At 35.0% G+C, this 18,223-nt stretch overlaps 1 protein-coding gene across 2 annotated transcripts in view; it reads left to right on the top strand.

The window, feature by feature from the left end:
- Mip (Myoinhibiting peptide precursor) overlaps positions 1–11,635 on the top strand; it is a 254,565-nt gene extending 242,930 nt beyond the window's left edge. For both annotated transcript variants that reach the window (XM_074177191.1, XM_074177192.1), the window contains exon 7: positions 11,377–11,635. The gene's annotated coding sequence lies outside the window, so the exon portion shown is untranslated. The remainder of the gene's footprint in view (positions 1–11,376) is intronic.
- Positions 11,636–18,223: the final 6,588 nt, after the last annotated feature.

The raw sequence follows: 18,223 nt of genomic DNA, 5'->3' as shown, positions 1-18,223 counted from the left end.
TATATATATATATATAAAGATAAATAGATGAGTACTTTCTGATCATTCCTATATTGATTTCAATTTAAGAGCCACCGGTAGACAGCTGTTTCAGCCTATTGGGCATCGTCAGTACCGGGCAGGCGGTCCTCGATTGAAGACAAAATGTGAAAAACCAGAAAAGTCTTTGATAAAAATAGCTGCGTAAACGCAAGTGAAACATAAGTGGAACCACCTATTGGTGTGACACCCAAGTCAACTTGCCAAGTTTTTATGTCAGTGTTGGTGGTTTGACCAATCTGTAATGTTGCCAATTTGATGTTATCATTTGCCAAAGTTTTCAAGAATCTCACACTCGTTGATGGATTTCTTATGGGGTTTTACCAAATTTCTAACGAATATAAAACAGACAATCCTAATTATATTAAAGATTCTTTTTCATTTAGTGAATTTATGAATAATTTTCAGCTTCCTCTAAATTATGTTTTGATAAGCCTAGATCCTATGATCTCAATATCCAATTCACTATCGAAGAGGAAATAAACAACTCTATTCCTTTCCTCGATATGAAGTTATTGAGATCAGAACAAAATATTATCATCACTGAATGGTACAGAAAACCAACATCAAGTAATAGATTTATTAATTACCATTCCTATCATCCAAATAAAATGAAAATTAATTTAATAAAATCATTAAAAAAAAAGAATCATCAAAATTACCCATCCCGATTTACGAAACCAAAGTAAGATTCTGATCCAAAATTCTTATCCAAAATCTTAGGAAACAGAATTTTATTTGGTGAAAGAACAAACTTCCAAAATAATAATGAAGCTCCCATATATTCAAGAATTGACACCAAAATCAATTAATGTATTCCGAAATAATAACCTCAAAATATCTAAAACAAATGTCACTACTATATCTAAATTATACAGTAAACTAAAAGCTCCAATTTCAAATAAACAAAAATCCAATTTAGTATACAAAATTTCTTGTATGGATTGTTCTCAAACATATATAGGACAAACATCTAGACCTCTAAGTAGTCGCATCACTTCTCATAAGAGCGACTGTAGACGAAATGTTAATTCTTGTGAAATCAATACAACTGAAAGAATATTTTTGGAAATGATACATATTAATAACGAAGAACATTCAATGAATAAACGAACTGATATTGACAGTCTCAGCAAAATTTACACGTACCTACTGAAATATGATAAAGAAAATAGAAGATCTAATAATTCGACTATCATTCAGAATTTTCCCACTTGACATTGTCAGCCAAAATTTTTATCAACTGTCATTATTTAATGTTTTTCTATCTGTTTTTGAACCTTTTTATATTTTATTCTCACGTTAGTAAGTTCTCCATATTTATATATTTTTTACAAGATATATAATCTTATTATTGTAGTTGTCCTGACGAAGGTGAGAAATATACCGAAAGCTTGACATATAACAAAGAGTTTTCTTTGTAACAGCCCAGCTATTGACTGCAACCTCACGAATTGAACCGATTTATATATATATATATATATATATATATATATATATATATATATATATATATATATATATATATATATATAATACATACATCAGAAATTCCCAGGAAATTCATCTATTAAAATAAGTAACTTAACAATAGATACATACTTACATACAATAATAAAAACAAACAAGAGAACCAGAACCTTTTAAAGTATTCATTGCCAATAGAAAATTATTTAGGTCTAGTGCTCATCACATATCGTTATCAACCTTGTATTGCATACACAAGCACACCTAGAGTAGACAGCTCAACTCAAAAAAATTAAAAGAAAAAACGGATCTTACTCAAGTGGCAGACAAGAGCCAACTAGAATCTCCTAACGCAGATAACTTGACTAATATTTGAATAGAACTGGCCGATACTTGATAAAAATCCATATTGAAACTAATTAATACAGTTTATTGTATGATTTTCACGACACGTGTTTCGCTATACAATTGTTTTCTCAAGGGTAAAATTTTAAGTTACTTCTAAATCACAACTATTTTATGCTCTAACATATTACCTAGTTGTATGCCTGCTTTCTAATGAATGAATCTACCTGAAAAGGTCAATTATAAATTCATTAACTATATGAATAAATTAAATTTCCGAAAGTATCGTAATCATTTATACATAACTTTTCTTACCTGGAAATAAACAGATTCGATTATGACGAATTATTCAGTTCAGTTTGATCGTTCATAAGTTCATTTGTTTATTTCCATACTATCTAAAAGTTTAAGTTCTAAACATTTCTTCTGGAAATGGTGGGGCTTGAATTTAGGTTGAAGTCATGTCCCTCTGTGATTGAATGAGTGGCATATGTGGAGTTTATTTTTCCATTCTGGAGATTATTTCTGTGTTCTTTTAAGCGGGCTCTGAACGTTCTTTCAGTTTGACCTACATCGGACATGACCCACATGATAATTTATACACTCCTGATTTTTCTGAAACTGAACTTTTATTTTTGTTATTACTAATGGGCATTCCTAAGTTGTTGTTTTCGAAAGTGTCGCGGTTTTTGTAAAACCCTTTAGTGAAAATCATACAATAAACTGTATTGATGAGTTTTTCCAGTAAATCAACTTTGCATTTTGGATTGAAAGGTTCTTTGATATCCACCAAATATGGGCCTTACCTTCAGCCGATATTCAACAATTTTTATATGAACATGGAATAATATAAAGCAACAGACCCACTGCAGCCTGCAGGGTAGACTTTAAAGAGATCAGTAGGTGAATCCATCCCTTTTTTCATGAAACCTGCACTAACCCCCAAGCTAGAGTATTTCTTTGCACAAATAGTTGACCAAATATATATTTTGCGTGCTTTTTTTAACGTAAAGTCCTTCACACAACCATCTATATCAATGTTCATATCAGTTTCTGTGGTAATAATGAGTATTGGAGAGCTACCCTTTCACATGGCACGTACGTAACATTGCACGCACGATTTCGAAATTGCAAGTATTTTTTTACACTTTTTAAATTATTAAATTGGCGCTGTAATAATGAGTATTGGAGAGCTACCCTTGCGCATGGCACGTACGTAACATTGCGCGCACGATTTCGAATATTCAAATATTTTTTTACATTTTTTAAATTATTAAATTGGCGTTTTCTGCTACCCCCTCTCGTATGGCGCTTGGGACCATGGCTCTTATTGCCCCCCTTAAGCTACGCCACTGCCTATGTTTTTATATGGATACACAGTCAAATTTATTTGGTTTGCGATAATAATGTGTCTTATTATCATTATTTTCAAAAGGAATTTTTTTCTAAGGACAAAACACATGAGAACAATATTCCAAAGAGGGTCTGATCTGAGCTTTATAAAGCATCAAAAGTTGCTGAGGTGTGTATAGTTTTCTGGTTCGGAACAGTGTTCCAAGCTTTTGAGAAGCAGCCTTTGCAATTCCAGCGACATGATTGTGCCAAGACATATTGGTGTCCATTTTAACCCCCAACAAACTAATCGAAGCAGAAAGCGAAATTTTCCAATTAGTAGATATTTATCTTCTTGGAGAAAACCGATGCCTGGGTTTTTGTGACATTGAATTGAACCTGGTTACTTTCACCCCAAATCAAAATAATCACTTTTACATTCTCATTGAGACGTGCAACCTCCTACTTCCGGTGAAGATGTACCTCCGTAGCCAATGTCCTGGAATCCAAATGAAATGATAAACAAGTGTGCTGTCGTCAGCGAAGCCGTTTATTGGATTCTTGTTTTTTTTTAAGTCGTTGATATACAATAAAAAGAGGGTTAGAGACAATATGGATACCTGGAGAACACCAGCGTTAATGGTGAAAGTATTAAAGAGATATCCATCGACGGCCACTTGCAGGGACCGTTCCTTCGGGAAGCTGGAGAGCCATACACAAAAATGATCCGACAAGCCATAGCATCGAAGTTTGCCCAGCAAACCCTCATGCCCCACACGGTCAAAGGCCTCAGAAATATCAAGCGCAGCAGCTCTTGATTCTCCACGTTTCCCGATTGCGTTATTCCAACTATAGGTGACATACGATAGAAGGTCGCCTGTTGATCTTTGTTTCCGAAAACCATATTGATGATCGCTCAAGATGTTGAAGCCTTCCAAATATTTGAGGATATGGTGGTTCACGACTTTACCCATGGTTTTTAATATCGCTGATAGCAAAGCGAATGGTCTATAGTTATTTGGAATATTTTTATTGCCATTTTTGGGAATAGTCTGAACGCGAGCAATCTTCCAACAATAAGGAAAAACTTCTTCCTTGTAAGACAAGTGAGTACGATGACGGGCACTCGTGTTTGGCTCGGAATCGTGTTTGGCTCTTTTATAATCTAGGTAACTCCGCTGCTTGTTGCAAAAGCCTCAGCTTTACGACCTTGTTCGTCGTTGATATTTGAAAATTTGGATCATTCGACATTGTGAACATTGAAGTCACCGAATATGAAACTTTCGGCACTGGGATGATTGATTTGCAGAAAATCAATGGTGTTTGTAAGTGAAGAGAATAGTGCCCTACTGTGTGCCTACTAGGTGGTCGATAAACGCAGCATATGAATTCAGTGATCTTCTGTGATATTATTTTGAACCACATAACATCAAAGTTTCGGGGTTCCAGCATTTCCTCTCGTTGACAGGAGATATCGCTTCTGATAAAAAAGCTATTCCAAAGTTACGTCTGAATCGGGAGTGGAAATCATAGTCGCTATATATAAAATTGACGGGGTTTGTTGAAGCATGAAAAAATCAAGACTTCACTAAATGACCGAGCACAGAATATATAAATGCCACAATAGCCTTAATTCCATGAATATTCCATTTACCATCAATGGTTGAAATTCTTCAAAAAAGTTTGATCAAACAAAATACGCATTTTCTTCATTTTTATCATGAAAATTAGACAGACAGTATGTCTGTATATTTTCTTGTATACTACCCTCACCACTTATTCAGTTTTTGCCTTGAGATATTCATCAAGAAACGAAGTAATTCTCAAATAATATTCGTTGGATGAATGCAACGATTTCAAGTCTGCATATCCATCGTTAACTGAATGAACTAAGGTATAAGTGTCTGAACCTATAAGAGGATTATGAGGAGCCTCTGAGAGACTGTTCAACTGTTTCTCATCAAACGTCTTTGAGGTTATAAAGGAAGCTTAACATAGCTGGTAATATTGTACTTGAGTTCTGAACTGACTATTGTTCAGCGAAATATCCATTTTTCATTACTTTATCTTTTGAGATAACAGGTGGGCGTGAAGAGTGATGAGGTGAAATATGTTCTGAATAGCATATACAGGGAAATTTGACAACATATATTTCAAAGAAATACAGTGGGGACAAGAAATCAGACATAATTTACGAAAAAAGGCCAAAATTTTCGTACTTCTTGATACCTCGTCTCCGTGAAGACGAGAGAAATAGTTTTACATTTGGAAACAGATGAGCCGTTTCGAATAATTACCAATTTCATATCCGTTTATAGCACATGCAGACAATGAATATCATAATTGAAAATATGTATTCCAACTCCAATTCTTCCCAACTTCCTGATAATAATGAAGTTGATCTACATTTTTCACATCATGAAATGTTTCTTCGCTAATTTTGTTAGAAATACAGGAGATGAAGTTATTCCTAACTCTAAAAAGGGTCTGTACACAGACAAACATCAATAATTTCGCGTATAAAAAGAAAGGAGAAAGAAAAGGGTGTTTCTTATCTGAAGTCAGACGAAGACAATGATGTTGTAATATTGAGTACGTCCTATAATAAATCACCAAGGAACCCATTGCCTAAAATCGTTTGGTCATCGATCCGCCAATGACAATATTCTAGATTTAGAAAGCGATATTCATGAAGCACTAGCAGTAAAACAGAAATGTTTGGCCATCATTTTTGACATAAAAAAAGCATTTGACACTGCATGGCGATACCGTATAATGAAAATACTAGACTCATTTAAAATTAACGGGCACTGCTTCGCTTTCATCCAGAACTTTCTGAAAGTAAGAACTTTTCGCGTCAGAACAAATGAAACTTACTCGAGCAGTCACACTCTGGAAAATGGTACCCCACAAGGATCTGTCATTAGCCCAACACTGTTCCTTATCGCCATGAATGACATTCTAAAAGAAAATAAATCACCAATGAAAGCACGTCTTTATGCTGATGACCTGGTATTCTTCTGCAAAAACAAAAATTTAGACAGTTCATTATCATTGTCTCAGGAAGCACTCTCGAACCTAGAGCATTGGTCCAATGAAACTGGATTAATTTTCTCAACAGAAAAAACACAATGTATTCTCTTCTCCAAAAAAGAAACGGCCAATATACCACCCCTCTACCTATATGGGCAAAATCTTAAATATGTCAAAACTTGGGTATGATATTTGATGAGAAACTGAATTGGAATGCACACATTAAAAGCCTAGCCGAGTCGTGTAACAGAAGACTGAATATGTTGAAAACGTTGGCATATAAAGAGTGGGGATCTGATGGTCAAACAATACTGCACGTTTACAGAACACTCATCAGATCTAAAATGGACTTTGGATGTATTGCATACAACTCGGCGAACAAGACAACACTCAAGTTACTCGACACTATCCACAACAAAGCCTTACAAATATCTTTAGGTGCTTTCTGTACAATACCAGTTGAAAGCATCTACTGTGCAACAGGAGAGTCATCTCTCCACAACAGACGTACCTATCTCAGTTTGGCATATGCAGCAACAATAAGTGCAAATCCAACAAATCCCACTCATAGTAACACATTCTTCGATAAATATAGAAATTTCTTCACAAATCGTACAAGAATCTATAAACCTTTCTACCAGAGGATCCGCGACCATTTGTTTACCCTCGATCTATCCCTACCGGAAACGTTTCCTATCAAATTCAATCCACCTTTTCCTTGGACTGTTAAACGGCTGAACTGTGACACGAGCCTAACTAAATACGACAAACACAGATCATCAAAAACGAACTCAACCAAATTATTTGTAACCACCCTAATAACATGGAAATCTACACGGATGCCTCAAAAACCAACGAAGGAGTAGGAGCTGCCATAGTTACAAAATCTGAATCGTTCTCATATAAATTTCCCTCAACTACCAGCATATTCAGTGCAGAACTATATGCCATTTACCGTGCGCTGGTCTATGTCAATGCGACAGGTGGAGATAATTATATCATTTTAACGGATTCACTTAGCTCCATTTACGAACTTAAGCGCTTATATCCTAAAAATCCAATTGCACAAAAAAAAAGAGAACTACATCTGATCCAGCAACTTGGAGAAAATATTAGTTTCATTTGGATCCCTTCACATATTGGAATTCAGGGCAATGAAAAAGCCGACGAATGTGCTCGTGGCACAATTACCTCTACCGAATCGGAAGTAGTGACCAAAGTAGTATCTACAGACATTAAAACAATGGTGAAAACAGCGATAATCCAGAAATGGCAAAATCAGTGGCAAGTGTCCGGGGCAAAACTACGTACAATCAAATATGATGTGAAACCGTCGCCTGATGAAACAAACAACCGGAAACATCAAGTGCTCATCAATCGGCTACGCTTGGGTCATACCAAACTCACGCACAGTTATCTGTTAAATCACACCGAAGAGCCAATGTGTGACATATGTGAAACAAAACTGAGTGTTGAACACATTTTCACCGATTGTCCAAAATACTGGGTGCAGCGAAACAACTTTAACTTTCCCCTAGATATCTACAACACTATTGGCAGAAACTGTAATATTCCAAATATTATCAAATTTCTTAAATGTATCGATATTATTACAAAATTATAAACATGTACTACTCGCTAATAACCACTAGGTTGATGCGAATTCGCTTAAATAAAAAAAATAAAAATAAAATGGTTTGGTTTTAGAAGTTAAAAACAAACTCAAAAAATTTCAAAATTTGATCTCAGCAACTTTGAACTGGATTCTCGAAGTGTCTGATCCTACAGTCCTTGAAATATACTGTCTACCAAAAATTCACAAATCTGGCAAGTTGGTGCTACCAACTGCATCGGCCATAACCTTCATGCCATAGGCTACCTCCTCGACAATCTAATCTACCCTGACATTTTTGACACAAAAAAAACTAAGGTAGGGTACTTTGTATCAACTCATAACAACAGTTCCACGAACATTAAATTTATATATGCAATTGAAAACAACCAGGAGTTACCATTCTTGAATGTCTTAATAATCACGAGTGACCTATGCATATAGGATTTATTTGAATCAGTTCAGAAACTACACATCATTATCGCACCCAAGTTAGTTAAAACTACACAGTAGAAACTACACATTATTATCGCACCCAAATTAGTTAAGTCGTTTTTCGAGATTAGCGCGCACAGACAAAACGTTGCTTTCGATGACACTTCCTCGGTACAGAAGGTTACCATTGAAGTTCCCCAAGGGTCAGTTTCAGAACCGATTTCGTTCATTTATACATGAATGACTCGGACAAATTACCAGTTCAGTACTGTTTTACTATGTACGCTGATGACACTTCAATCAGTATTTCGGATGAATCCGATGAGCTACTGATCGATAAGTGTTCTAATGCCATTTCGAATGTCAGTGACTGGTTCAAAGTAAATCACTTAAATTTGAACTTGAAGAAAACAAATCCACTTCAATTTCACAATCGCCAGAAACACTGTGAAATCATTTTTAATCAATTCAATGAAGGTCTTCACGTGGATGAGTGTGTTACATGAAGTATTCACTGTCAGATGCTACAGTCCAAACTGAATAGCTGCTCATATCAATTCAAAAATCTCAAACTGTTTTCAAACATTGATCAACTTCTGAAATTGTATCATGCGCATATAAACTCCACACTGAGATATGGAGTATGTTTCTGGGGATTATCTAGTTCATCAGCAAATGTTTTCACTGCGCAAAAGCGAATTAATAGTATTTCAGCTGGTGTATCAGAAAGGTCATATTGCAGGGATCACTTTGAAGATATAATGATTTTAACGTTACTATCATGGGTTATTTTCGAGTTCTCTGTATCTGTATATGTAGAGTGGGTAGGATGAGTGTAAGCCCACAGTACTTAGGCCACATGTGACCCATTGTACATCCTCCCGAGGAGTTGTCCTTCTAGGTCATCGTACATCCTGTCCTTTCCAGGAAGGTGGACAGGTTACTGGGAAACATCTCCTTTATATCGGCAGGTGTAGGCCAAGACTCGCCGAACACACACTCTCTTATTGACGATAACTCCGGGCACTCGCACAGGACATGCCTGACAGTCTCATCTTCCTGTTCACACATCCTGCATAGAGGTGTTCCACTAGCCCCATATTATATAGGTGTTTCCTTAGTTGACAATGGCCAGTCAGAAATTCTACTGTTAGGCGTAGATTTTTCCTGGTCATTACCAGATATTTCTTTGTTGCCAGCTTCCCAGGGTCGCCCAAGGTGATCCTGGCAAGATTACATTCTTTGGTTTCGTCCCATCTCTTCAAGGATTGAGCATGGGTGTAACATTTGACTAGTTCCGCAATTGTCGAAGTCATCAGACCGTAGGTGCCACTGGCTTCTAAAATTCTTAGTCCAGCCGCTTCCTTGGCTAAAGAGTCGGTAATGCGATTACCTTTACTCTAGTCATGCTCTTTAACCCACCTGAGGATAATATTATTATCTACCGAGGCTTTGACTAAATCTTGGTGACACTCTAGTACTAGCCCTGAGTTCGAGTTCTATTTGTTTCAAAAAACATTCAAAAAAATTTTCGGTGACCAAATGTTTCTATACCATAGATGAATTTTTCCGAAACTGATATTTTATCTACAAGCCGTTTCTTTGACCATGTGGTAACATTGATATATTCTAAACAGTAACAGATACGAAGACGATTAAATGGGAAAAAAGGTAACCGTCATCGAAAACAATACAATGGTCGAAGAAAATTTACAGGAACTCTCGCCCTTCTCGAGTTATACGAAAAACCAAAAATGCTGTTTTTCGTTTTTTTCGAATGGAATTGTTATTTCGGAGAATATCAAAAAATGGAAAGAGAAAATGTTATTGGATTCGAAGTGTACTATGACGATGTAATAACAAATATTCGATAAAACGTTTCGTGTCAACAGGGCCACCATCAACTTTTTTTTAAATACGGACGTATCTTTTTCATTACAGATATTGATAAAGCGATAAATTCACAATCCATGGGTATATCACATTTGATATTTTTGTAGCTCAAATTAGAACTCCTTTCGAATATTGACCTCATGAATGGAAAACGTCACGAGTATCATCATCTTAAAAGGGAGGTTTAGAGTGTTCGACTGACTCATTTCGCTTGAGTATACCAAGAGCGGTATATGTTAGAAGTACGTGACAAAATACAGGTGTTCAATATTCCAGGTTGAACTCCACACTTGAAATGAACTTTTTTGTTAACTTTTTCATCTACAGCGATAGACATTCAACGTAAATAATTACTTCCGCACACTCACCGGTCTCTGAACGTTTGAAGATTTGTAGTGATTGTACATCTACATGAAATGATTATTCCATTACTACTTTGTGTATAATTATATCGCATTTCATTTAAGAATTATTCTTATACAAATTCCAAAAGCAGAAGTGGTATTTATGTATCTCAATATATATATATATATATATATATATATATATATATATATATATATATATATATATATACATATATATATATATATATATATATATATATATATATATATATATATATATATATATATATATATATATTATATTTATATATATATATTTTTTTTTGATTGATGCAACTAATTTTCCTTTATTTTGAGTATTTCAATATTAAATTCTACAAAAAGGATTTGAAGCTTTATATCTTCTAATAATTATCTGCGAGCGCTTTCGACGAGTTTGAGGAGTGCCAGAAGATGACAGTACTACCAACTGTCGAATGCGCTCGCAGATAATTAATAGAAGATATAAAGCTTCAAATCCTTTTTGTAGAATTCAATATTGAAATATATATATATATATATATATATATATATATATATATATATACATATATAGAAAATAGTGAATATGTCACATGGATTTTTTGTCTAGCCAAAGCCAGTGAATGATCTAAAAATGTTTGAAAAATATTTTGTAATTTTTTCCATGTCAGCCATTTTGTGAGCGAGAAATGTAATAAATATAATTTTCTCCTAGAAAACATTATTCCTTCAACTCAAATGAACATCTTCACATTGGCATGAAGCAAAAGTGATCGAGTATTACAACTGAAAAATCATCCTTCTACAATTTTAGATTCCACGTCCGTTTTATAATTTTCTCTTCTATTTCAGGTATCAAATATCAACAGGAAATGTTTTACAAATAACAACTGGCGTTGATACATCACCAACATCCCACATTAAACATTTGGCTCATTATTCGAAATCTGTACATTTTTATCATTTTGGCAGTCTACAGTGCTAATGAGAAACTATGTTATGAGTATTAATCATTACCATAAGTAAGAGTGATATGTGTTATATATTTTGATGACTATTTGTAATTCAACATTCCAACATAATTAGAAATAAATATTTCATGTGTGATTATTATAGGAGAATAAAATACATGCATTCCATTTACAAGCGTTATTTTTATTTAATCGCATGTTCAAAAGGACGCAGTATAGCCATTTCTAATGGGTTTGTATTGCTAACTTTCAAACTGTAATAAATGAAAGGCCGGTTGAATAGAGTTGAAAATGAATTTTCAGACAGACTTACAAGTAATGGAAATTAATTGATTATCACTTTCGAAGGTCAAAAACGATAGAAAAAGTTGAAGACTAGGCTGTTTCGCCGAGTTTTACAACATTTGACCTGAAATCGATTCAATTGTACACATATGGGTTCTCACATGCGCTTACGCTGTCAACAGTAATATTTTTGACAGATAATTAAGTTTTCGAAATATTTCACATGAATAGTGAGATATGAATTTCAAAAGTGAGATTTTTGAGTTCATAATACGTTTCACTTACCAAGATGAGTAAAATCATATGATTTCCACAGCATTTTATTATTTACATTTTCTGAAGCATGTTTGAATATTTCAATGAAACGGGTAGTTTTCAACAGCAAACAGTTCCAGAATATCAACAGTTGTTCCATATGGGTGATGAAAACAATAATCTAATGGGTTAAAATAAGTTCATTTGGACAAGTATGAAACAACTTTTGACCAGATAAAACCTTTGAAACCAGCAATATCAAAAGACGACTTGTTTCTGTTTATCAAATTAAATTCACTTGTCCTCCGTAACTGTAGTTTCATTCCATGTAGACTGATGGTTCCGGGTCTTTTTTTCCACTCATTTAAAAAATATCATAGTGGGAAACAAAAACTCCCAATGAGAAGAAGAATTATACGTGCATGTACTTTTAGAAAACACAACTACAACTACAACATTCAGTTTGATAACTATAAACTCAAATACCTAATTAGAAAATGTATAGTCACAGTATATCATTTCCAATTTCCACTTAAAAATAATTCAACTATTGAGTTCTCAACGACACACGCAAACGTCTTATTTCAAAGTCCTCAAAAATAATATATTTTTCAGCAAACGACTGTCAAACATTCTGGTTGAGAGCGTTAGGGGATTGGTTATTTCTGAAATATATTCTTTCTCAAATACATTAAAAAAATATTTCCACTTTCCACTGAATGAACCATTTGCAACTAATGTAGATATATGCAAACATATATGCATGGTGAATTTGTCACTCTTTCTATTCACATATTTCTATTCTAACAGAAAAATATTAGAACTACAAATACAATCAACGGAGTGAATACTCTGTGAAGGACAGGAAGATAGAGACAAACTAATTGGATACCTATTATCCGTTTCAATAAGGGCAATCTAAAATAATTATGAATTTTTCCCTAATTAGACTGGGCTGAAAAGTCTCGTACTTAACACATAGATGGCGCTAACACTATTTTTGTTATTTTCAAAACAATGGATCAAAAACATTTTCGTGTTTCAATTTTACATTGCTTCTTGATGGAAAAAATACCGTTCAAGCGAGGCAATGGCTTGAGAAGTGTTACAAGGACTCCAACAATTAAACGTTGGTTTGCTGACTCCAAACGTGATTGTAGAGACACCGATGATGCTGAACGCAGTGAACGTCCAAATAAGTCAGTAACACTAGAAAACAATAAAAAACTCCAGAAAATCTTTTGATTTATCGAAAAGTGAAGTTCCGTGATTTAGCTGACATTGTGAAGATATCAAAAAAATATGATGGCTTTATATTACATGAACATCTGACTATGAGAAGGATCTGTTCAAAGTGGGTGCCGCGCGAGGTGACTGTTGACCAAATATAAGAACGTTTTGATGATTCTGAGCAGTGTTTGGCCATGTTTGATTATAACAAACCAGAATGTGTGCGTCGATATGTGACGATGTGTGATACCACACTGTATTGATGAAGTTAAACATGTTTTCAACGAGTCCTTCGGACAGGGTATTTTTACAGATGTTTGGAAGGTTGCTAATATAATTCCAATTCCGAAAAAGAATGCACCTACCACGTTCAGTGACCTACGCCCTATCAGCTTTCTGCCCTCATTCTCTAAAATTTTCGAGAAAAATGTTTCCCGTCAAATAAGAGCTTTCCTTGAAGAAAATCGAATACTCCCGTACGAGCAGTTTGGGTTTCGCAAAAAACACGGAACACAGACTGCCCTCTTGAAAGTAATCGACGATCTTGCGACATTCAGAGATCAATCAAAAGTCACCATTTTAGTACTGCTTGATGAAAGTAAAGCTTTTGATTTAGTAAATTTCGATTTACTCATCAGGGAGCTCAAATCCATAGGATTCGATGACATTTCTCTTAAATGGATGACCAGCTATCTCACAGGCCGATCTCAGGGGGTCAAACTGGATGATTACCCATGGTCATCCTTGAAAGGAACAATCTTAGGTGTACCGCAGGGAAGTATTTTAGGACCCTTCATGTTTTCAGTGTTTATTTTTGATTACACCACTTTCTTATCACATTGTCAAGTACATCTATACGCATATGATATACAGTTATATTTGTCTTCTCATAACACCGATACAGAATGTTATGTGGCCAATATAAACACAGATTTGCACAAAACATTCCTATACTAGGAGAATCATGGACTAAAAATCAATCCAAATAAAACTTTGGTCTTATGCATAGGGTCTCAAAGACAAATAGTAGAAACTCAGTGTAACTTTAGACTCACTCTCGATAACGCAGACATTGACTAGGTAGACAGTGCTAAAAATATTGGCGTAACCATAGATAGCTCTTTGTCTTTCCATGAACATGTGACAAACATTTTCAAAGTATCATTCAGCAAACTCAAATCGCTATATAAATTCAAGTATCAGTTATCAGAAGAAATGAAATTTCAGGTTAGTTAAAACTCTTATTTACCTCCATATCGAGTATTGTTGTTCAGTGTATTTTTTGCCGCAATATAACAAACAGAAGTTACAACGTATCCAAAATGCTTGCATGCGATTCGTATGCTGTATACCATATGGTGAACATGTCACCCCATTCTTGTTAAAAATGAAGGAGCTGAATGTGAGGTACAGAGTCCATTATTTGATAAAAATGTTTTTGTTTGAGTTGCTTCAAACTAAAACACCTAGTTATTTATATAGTTTATTAAGCAGGCATTCTGACATACAAATGGTCAATTTGAGAATTAACTCATTCAACTTACCTAGGCACCGTACTTCCAAATTTCAAAGAAGTTTTTCTTATATAGCCCCTTCTTATCTGAATGAAATTTTACTCCTTTTAAATCATAATGTTCATCAATTCAAGAAAGAAATAAAATCACAGATGCTTACTGCTCAGTTCTAATTTGAAAAATTTTAAATTCAATTTATGGTAGTGAATGAAATTGTTAAATTGACCAAAATAATGTTAAGAATATTAAGAGTTATTAGCAACTATATGATGCATTATTTTTTTCTCTCCACTATCATTGTTATGATAGTAAATAAGTATGTTTATAATTATTTTCTTATACTCACTGTATAATTTTTGGGAGGGGTGGAAGAAAGCATTTGGCTAACCCTTTTCCTTTTATGTATAAATGTATTTTTATGCATAATGAACGATATTAATATTATTATATGTGATAATGAATTAAACATGGATCCATCACATCACTCCGGAATCAAAACGATCGTAATCTGAGTGGAGAGCAACTGGTGAACTTCGTCCAAAGCGCTCGAAAGCGCAAAAATGTTCTGGAAAGGAAACGGCCTCGGTATTTTGTCATGTGCGTGGTGTAATATCCATCGTCTATCTTGAAAAGGGAAATACCATCAACAGGGAATATTATATAGCGTTTGAAGGCCGGAATTGCGGAAAAAGATCCCATTTGAAGATATAAATGCTGCAATGCAAAGTATCACAAATCAATGAACACGATGCAAAATTGCGTTAATTGAATTTCGAATTGCTACCACATCCACCGTATTCGCCAGATTTGGCTCCCAGCGACTACTGGCTGTTTCGCAGACCTCAAAAATACTCACCGGTGAGAAATTAAATTCGAATAAAAAAGTTATTGCTGAAACTGAGGCCTATTTTGATAAAAAAAAAAACGTTCTCTTTCTTAGGCCGGGGACTTTTCAGCCCGAGTGTTAGATGAATCTGATGTTATCGTGCTATCAAAGACGTGAAATTTGAAAACAACGAAGTTATATCCGAGGATATTACCTCAGATATTGTAAATAATACTGCCTGAAGGAATCATGCATATCCAAAATGACCAAAAACTGATTCCATATTAATCTTCATCTCTGAAATACACGGTCGGCCTAAAACCCTCGACATAAAATTCCGAAACATTCATCTTTCTCAACTACCTACACAGTAGGTTCTGGCAAATGCCTGCCAGAAAACAGCTACTTACACGGCTAATACTATGCTGGATATTGCAGTGGCGACGTCAAAGTCACTGACACTGCGGCTATTCACTCACTTTACTCCAAGTAAAGAAATAAATTTTTTTTTTCTTTTCGCTGGACCCATTTGCTCCCTTCATCTTTATCTCTCTTAGTGAAAAGAATGCACCAATATTGTATCCTTAACCTGTAGAAAAATAATAACATTTGTAGGTTACTTGTTTCTTTCCTTAAATTTGATTAACTCATAAGATGTGGACTATTCATTTGGATAATGGAGCAAGTAAAAAAAATATTTTATGTGAAACGGTTCATTTGGAAAAAAATAATAATGATGAATGATACTAAAAACTAAAAAACAGTTCGAAAGGTTCTAGGTAATATTCACCACATCAGTTTCCTCAGCAATCTACGGTATTGATCATATAAAATATAATGCAATCGTTGGGCGTAGTATTTATATATTTACTCAGGTTACGCTATACATGACGTGTACTAGTGGATTTTCCATATATTCTTAAAATTCATTTTCGGCTATTGAGGCGCGAGGCCATGGGCGGTTCCCCACACCGCCCATGCCTTACGCCGCCTCTGCATGACTGCTTACCCTGAAGAGGCATAAGTCTATTACAGGGCCTATTATGAAAAATATACCAAAATCTTGGTAACAACTATCTGTTCCATCCAGTAGAGGTTGAAACTTTTGGTGTTTATGTCCCGGAGTCTCTGTTATTTGTTCATGAACTCGGAAGGAGAATAGGCCAAACAATGAAAGATCACCGTTCTACCTCTTTTTTGATATAAAGAATCAGTATTGCTATTCAACGTGGTAATGCTGCTTCTGTCCTTGGAATTATTTCATCTCAACATAATTTTGATGAGATCATGCATTACCCTCATTTCAGTAAGGAACTAAAATCTCTTCGAAACAAGCCGAAATATGAGGATATTCATCCTATCAAGGTTAATTCGCAAGTGATTGATCCACCTCTTTCTTTTTCAGTGCGATCAATGAACTCAAGTCATTCTTTACCCCCAAATATGAGTTGCAGTTCTAGTGATTCTAGTTCCCTTTCAGTGGATGAGCTTCATGAAGCAAGAGCCGAATCGATCCCTCTACGAAACTCTTCATTACTTGGAAGGATTGATTGCAGCTTGAGAAATGGTTCTTATGCAGATTCTGTGAAACATGTTTTTCCTTACGAATCAGTAGAGAGTTGTCCTGAAAATCTTGGGAAGAAAATTGGATTAGATAATTCAGGAAACACTTGCTACATGACTAGCATTATACAACTGTTGTTCATGACGAAGAATTTCAAGAACCAAGTTTTAATGATGCACGAGAACGAGAATGTTTCCTACTTATTCACCAAACTCAAACACCTGTTCATGCAGCTGCAGTTTCGTAAGAATGTATCATATTTCCCTCCAACTGATTTCCTGGAGTCTTTGAAGTCCACTAGATACTCGTTAGAACAACAAGAGGACTGTTCCGAATTCTTGGGTTCCTTGTTGAATATTCTTCGTAAGCAAAACAATAGCAGAATCAATACTCCTGATCGCTCTGGATCGAATGATTCTGTACAGTATATTTCGTCTTGAGTTTGTAAATCTTTTGCTGGAATAATCTTCATTTGTTTACTTTGTAGTAAATGTTCAAGGGGCAGCAAAAACGAATGTGAATTTCTGGAACTTCAACTAGCGTTTCCTAATATGACTAATAACCAGTCCGTGCAAAGCTTAATGTTAAATCATGTGAAAATGAAACTTTTAACAGGTGATGATCGACTATATTGCCAAACATGCGCCAAACTAACTGACTGTTATAAGAAAACAAGTATAGCTGAGGCACCAGTATAATAACAATGATGATCTTCAAACATGACTCAACCTCTGACAGAAGCACCAAAGCCTCATGAAGTTTCGAAATCTGTTTAAATCTGTATAAAATCTGTTTTTTCCGTTAACCAGCTGTCGCACCCCTACGAACGACAACTCTCAGAAGTCGAAACTAAGGAGCTAAGGATTAACGAGGTCTTACCTTTTAACATGTGATTCCGAACACTGGTTGGACGATAGCAAGTGAAGATCGATCGTTCAGACTAGGGCTTGAACCACCGACCAACACGGCAGTCAATTCGAGTGAGTGAACAAAGCACCCACGCCAAACCGCTTGGCTACCGACCGACACTACCGCTGAACACTTCAATCTATCA

Source organism: Leptinotarsa decemlineata, unplaced genomic scaffold (assembly GCF_025532065.1).
Source record: "Leptinotarsa decemlineata unplaced genomic scaffold, Ldec_3_MD MMD2_tig00002159_RagTag_RagTag, whole genome shotgun sequence".
NCBI lineage: Eukaryota > Metazoa > Arthropoda > Insecta > Coleoptera > Chrysomelidae > Leptinotarsa > Leptinotarsa decemlineata.
This window is presented reverse-complemented; position numbering and strand designations above follow the sequence as displayed.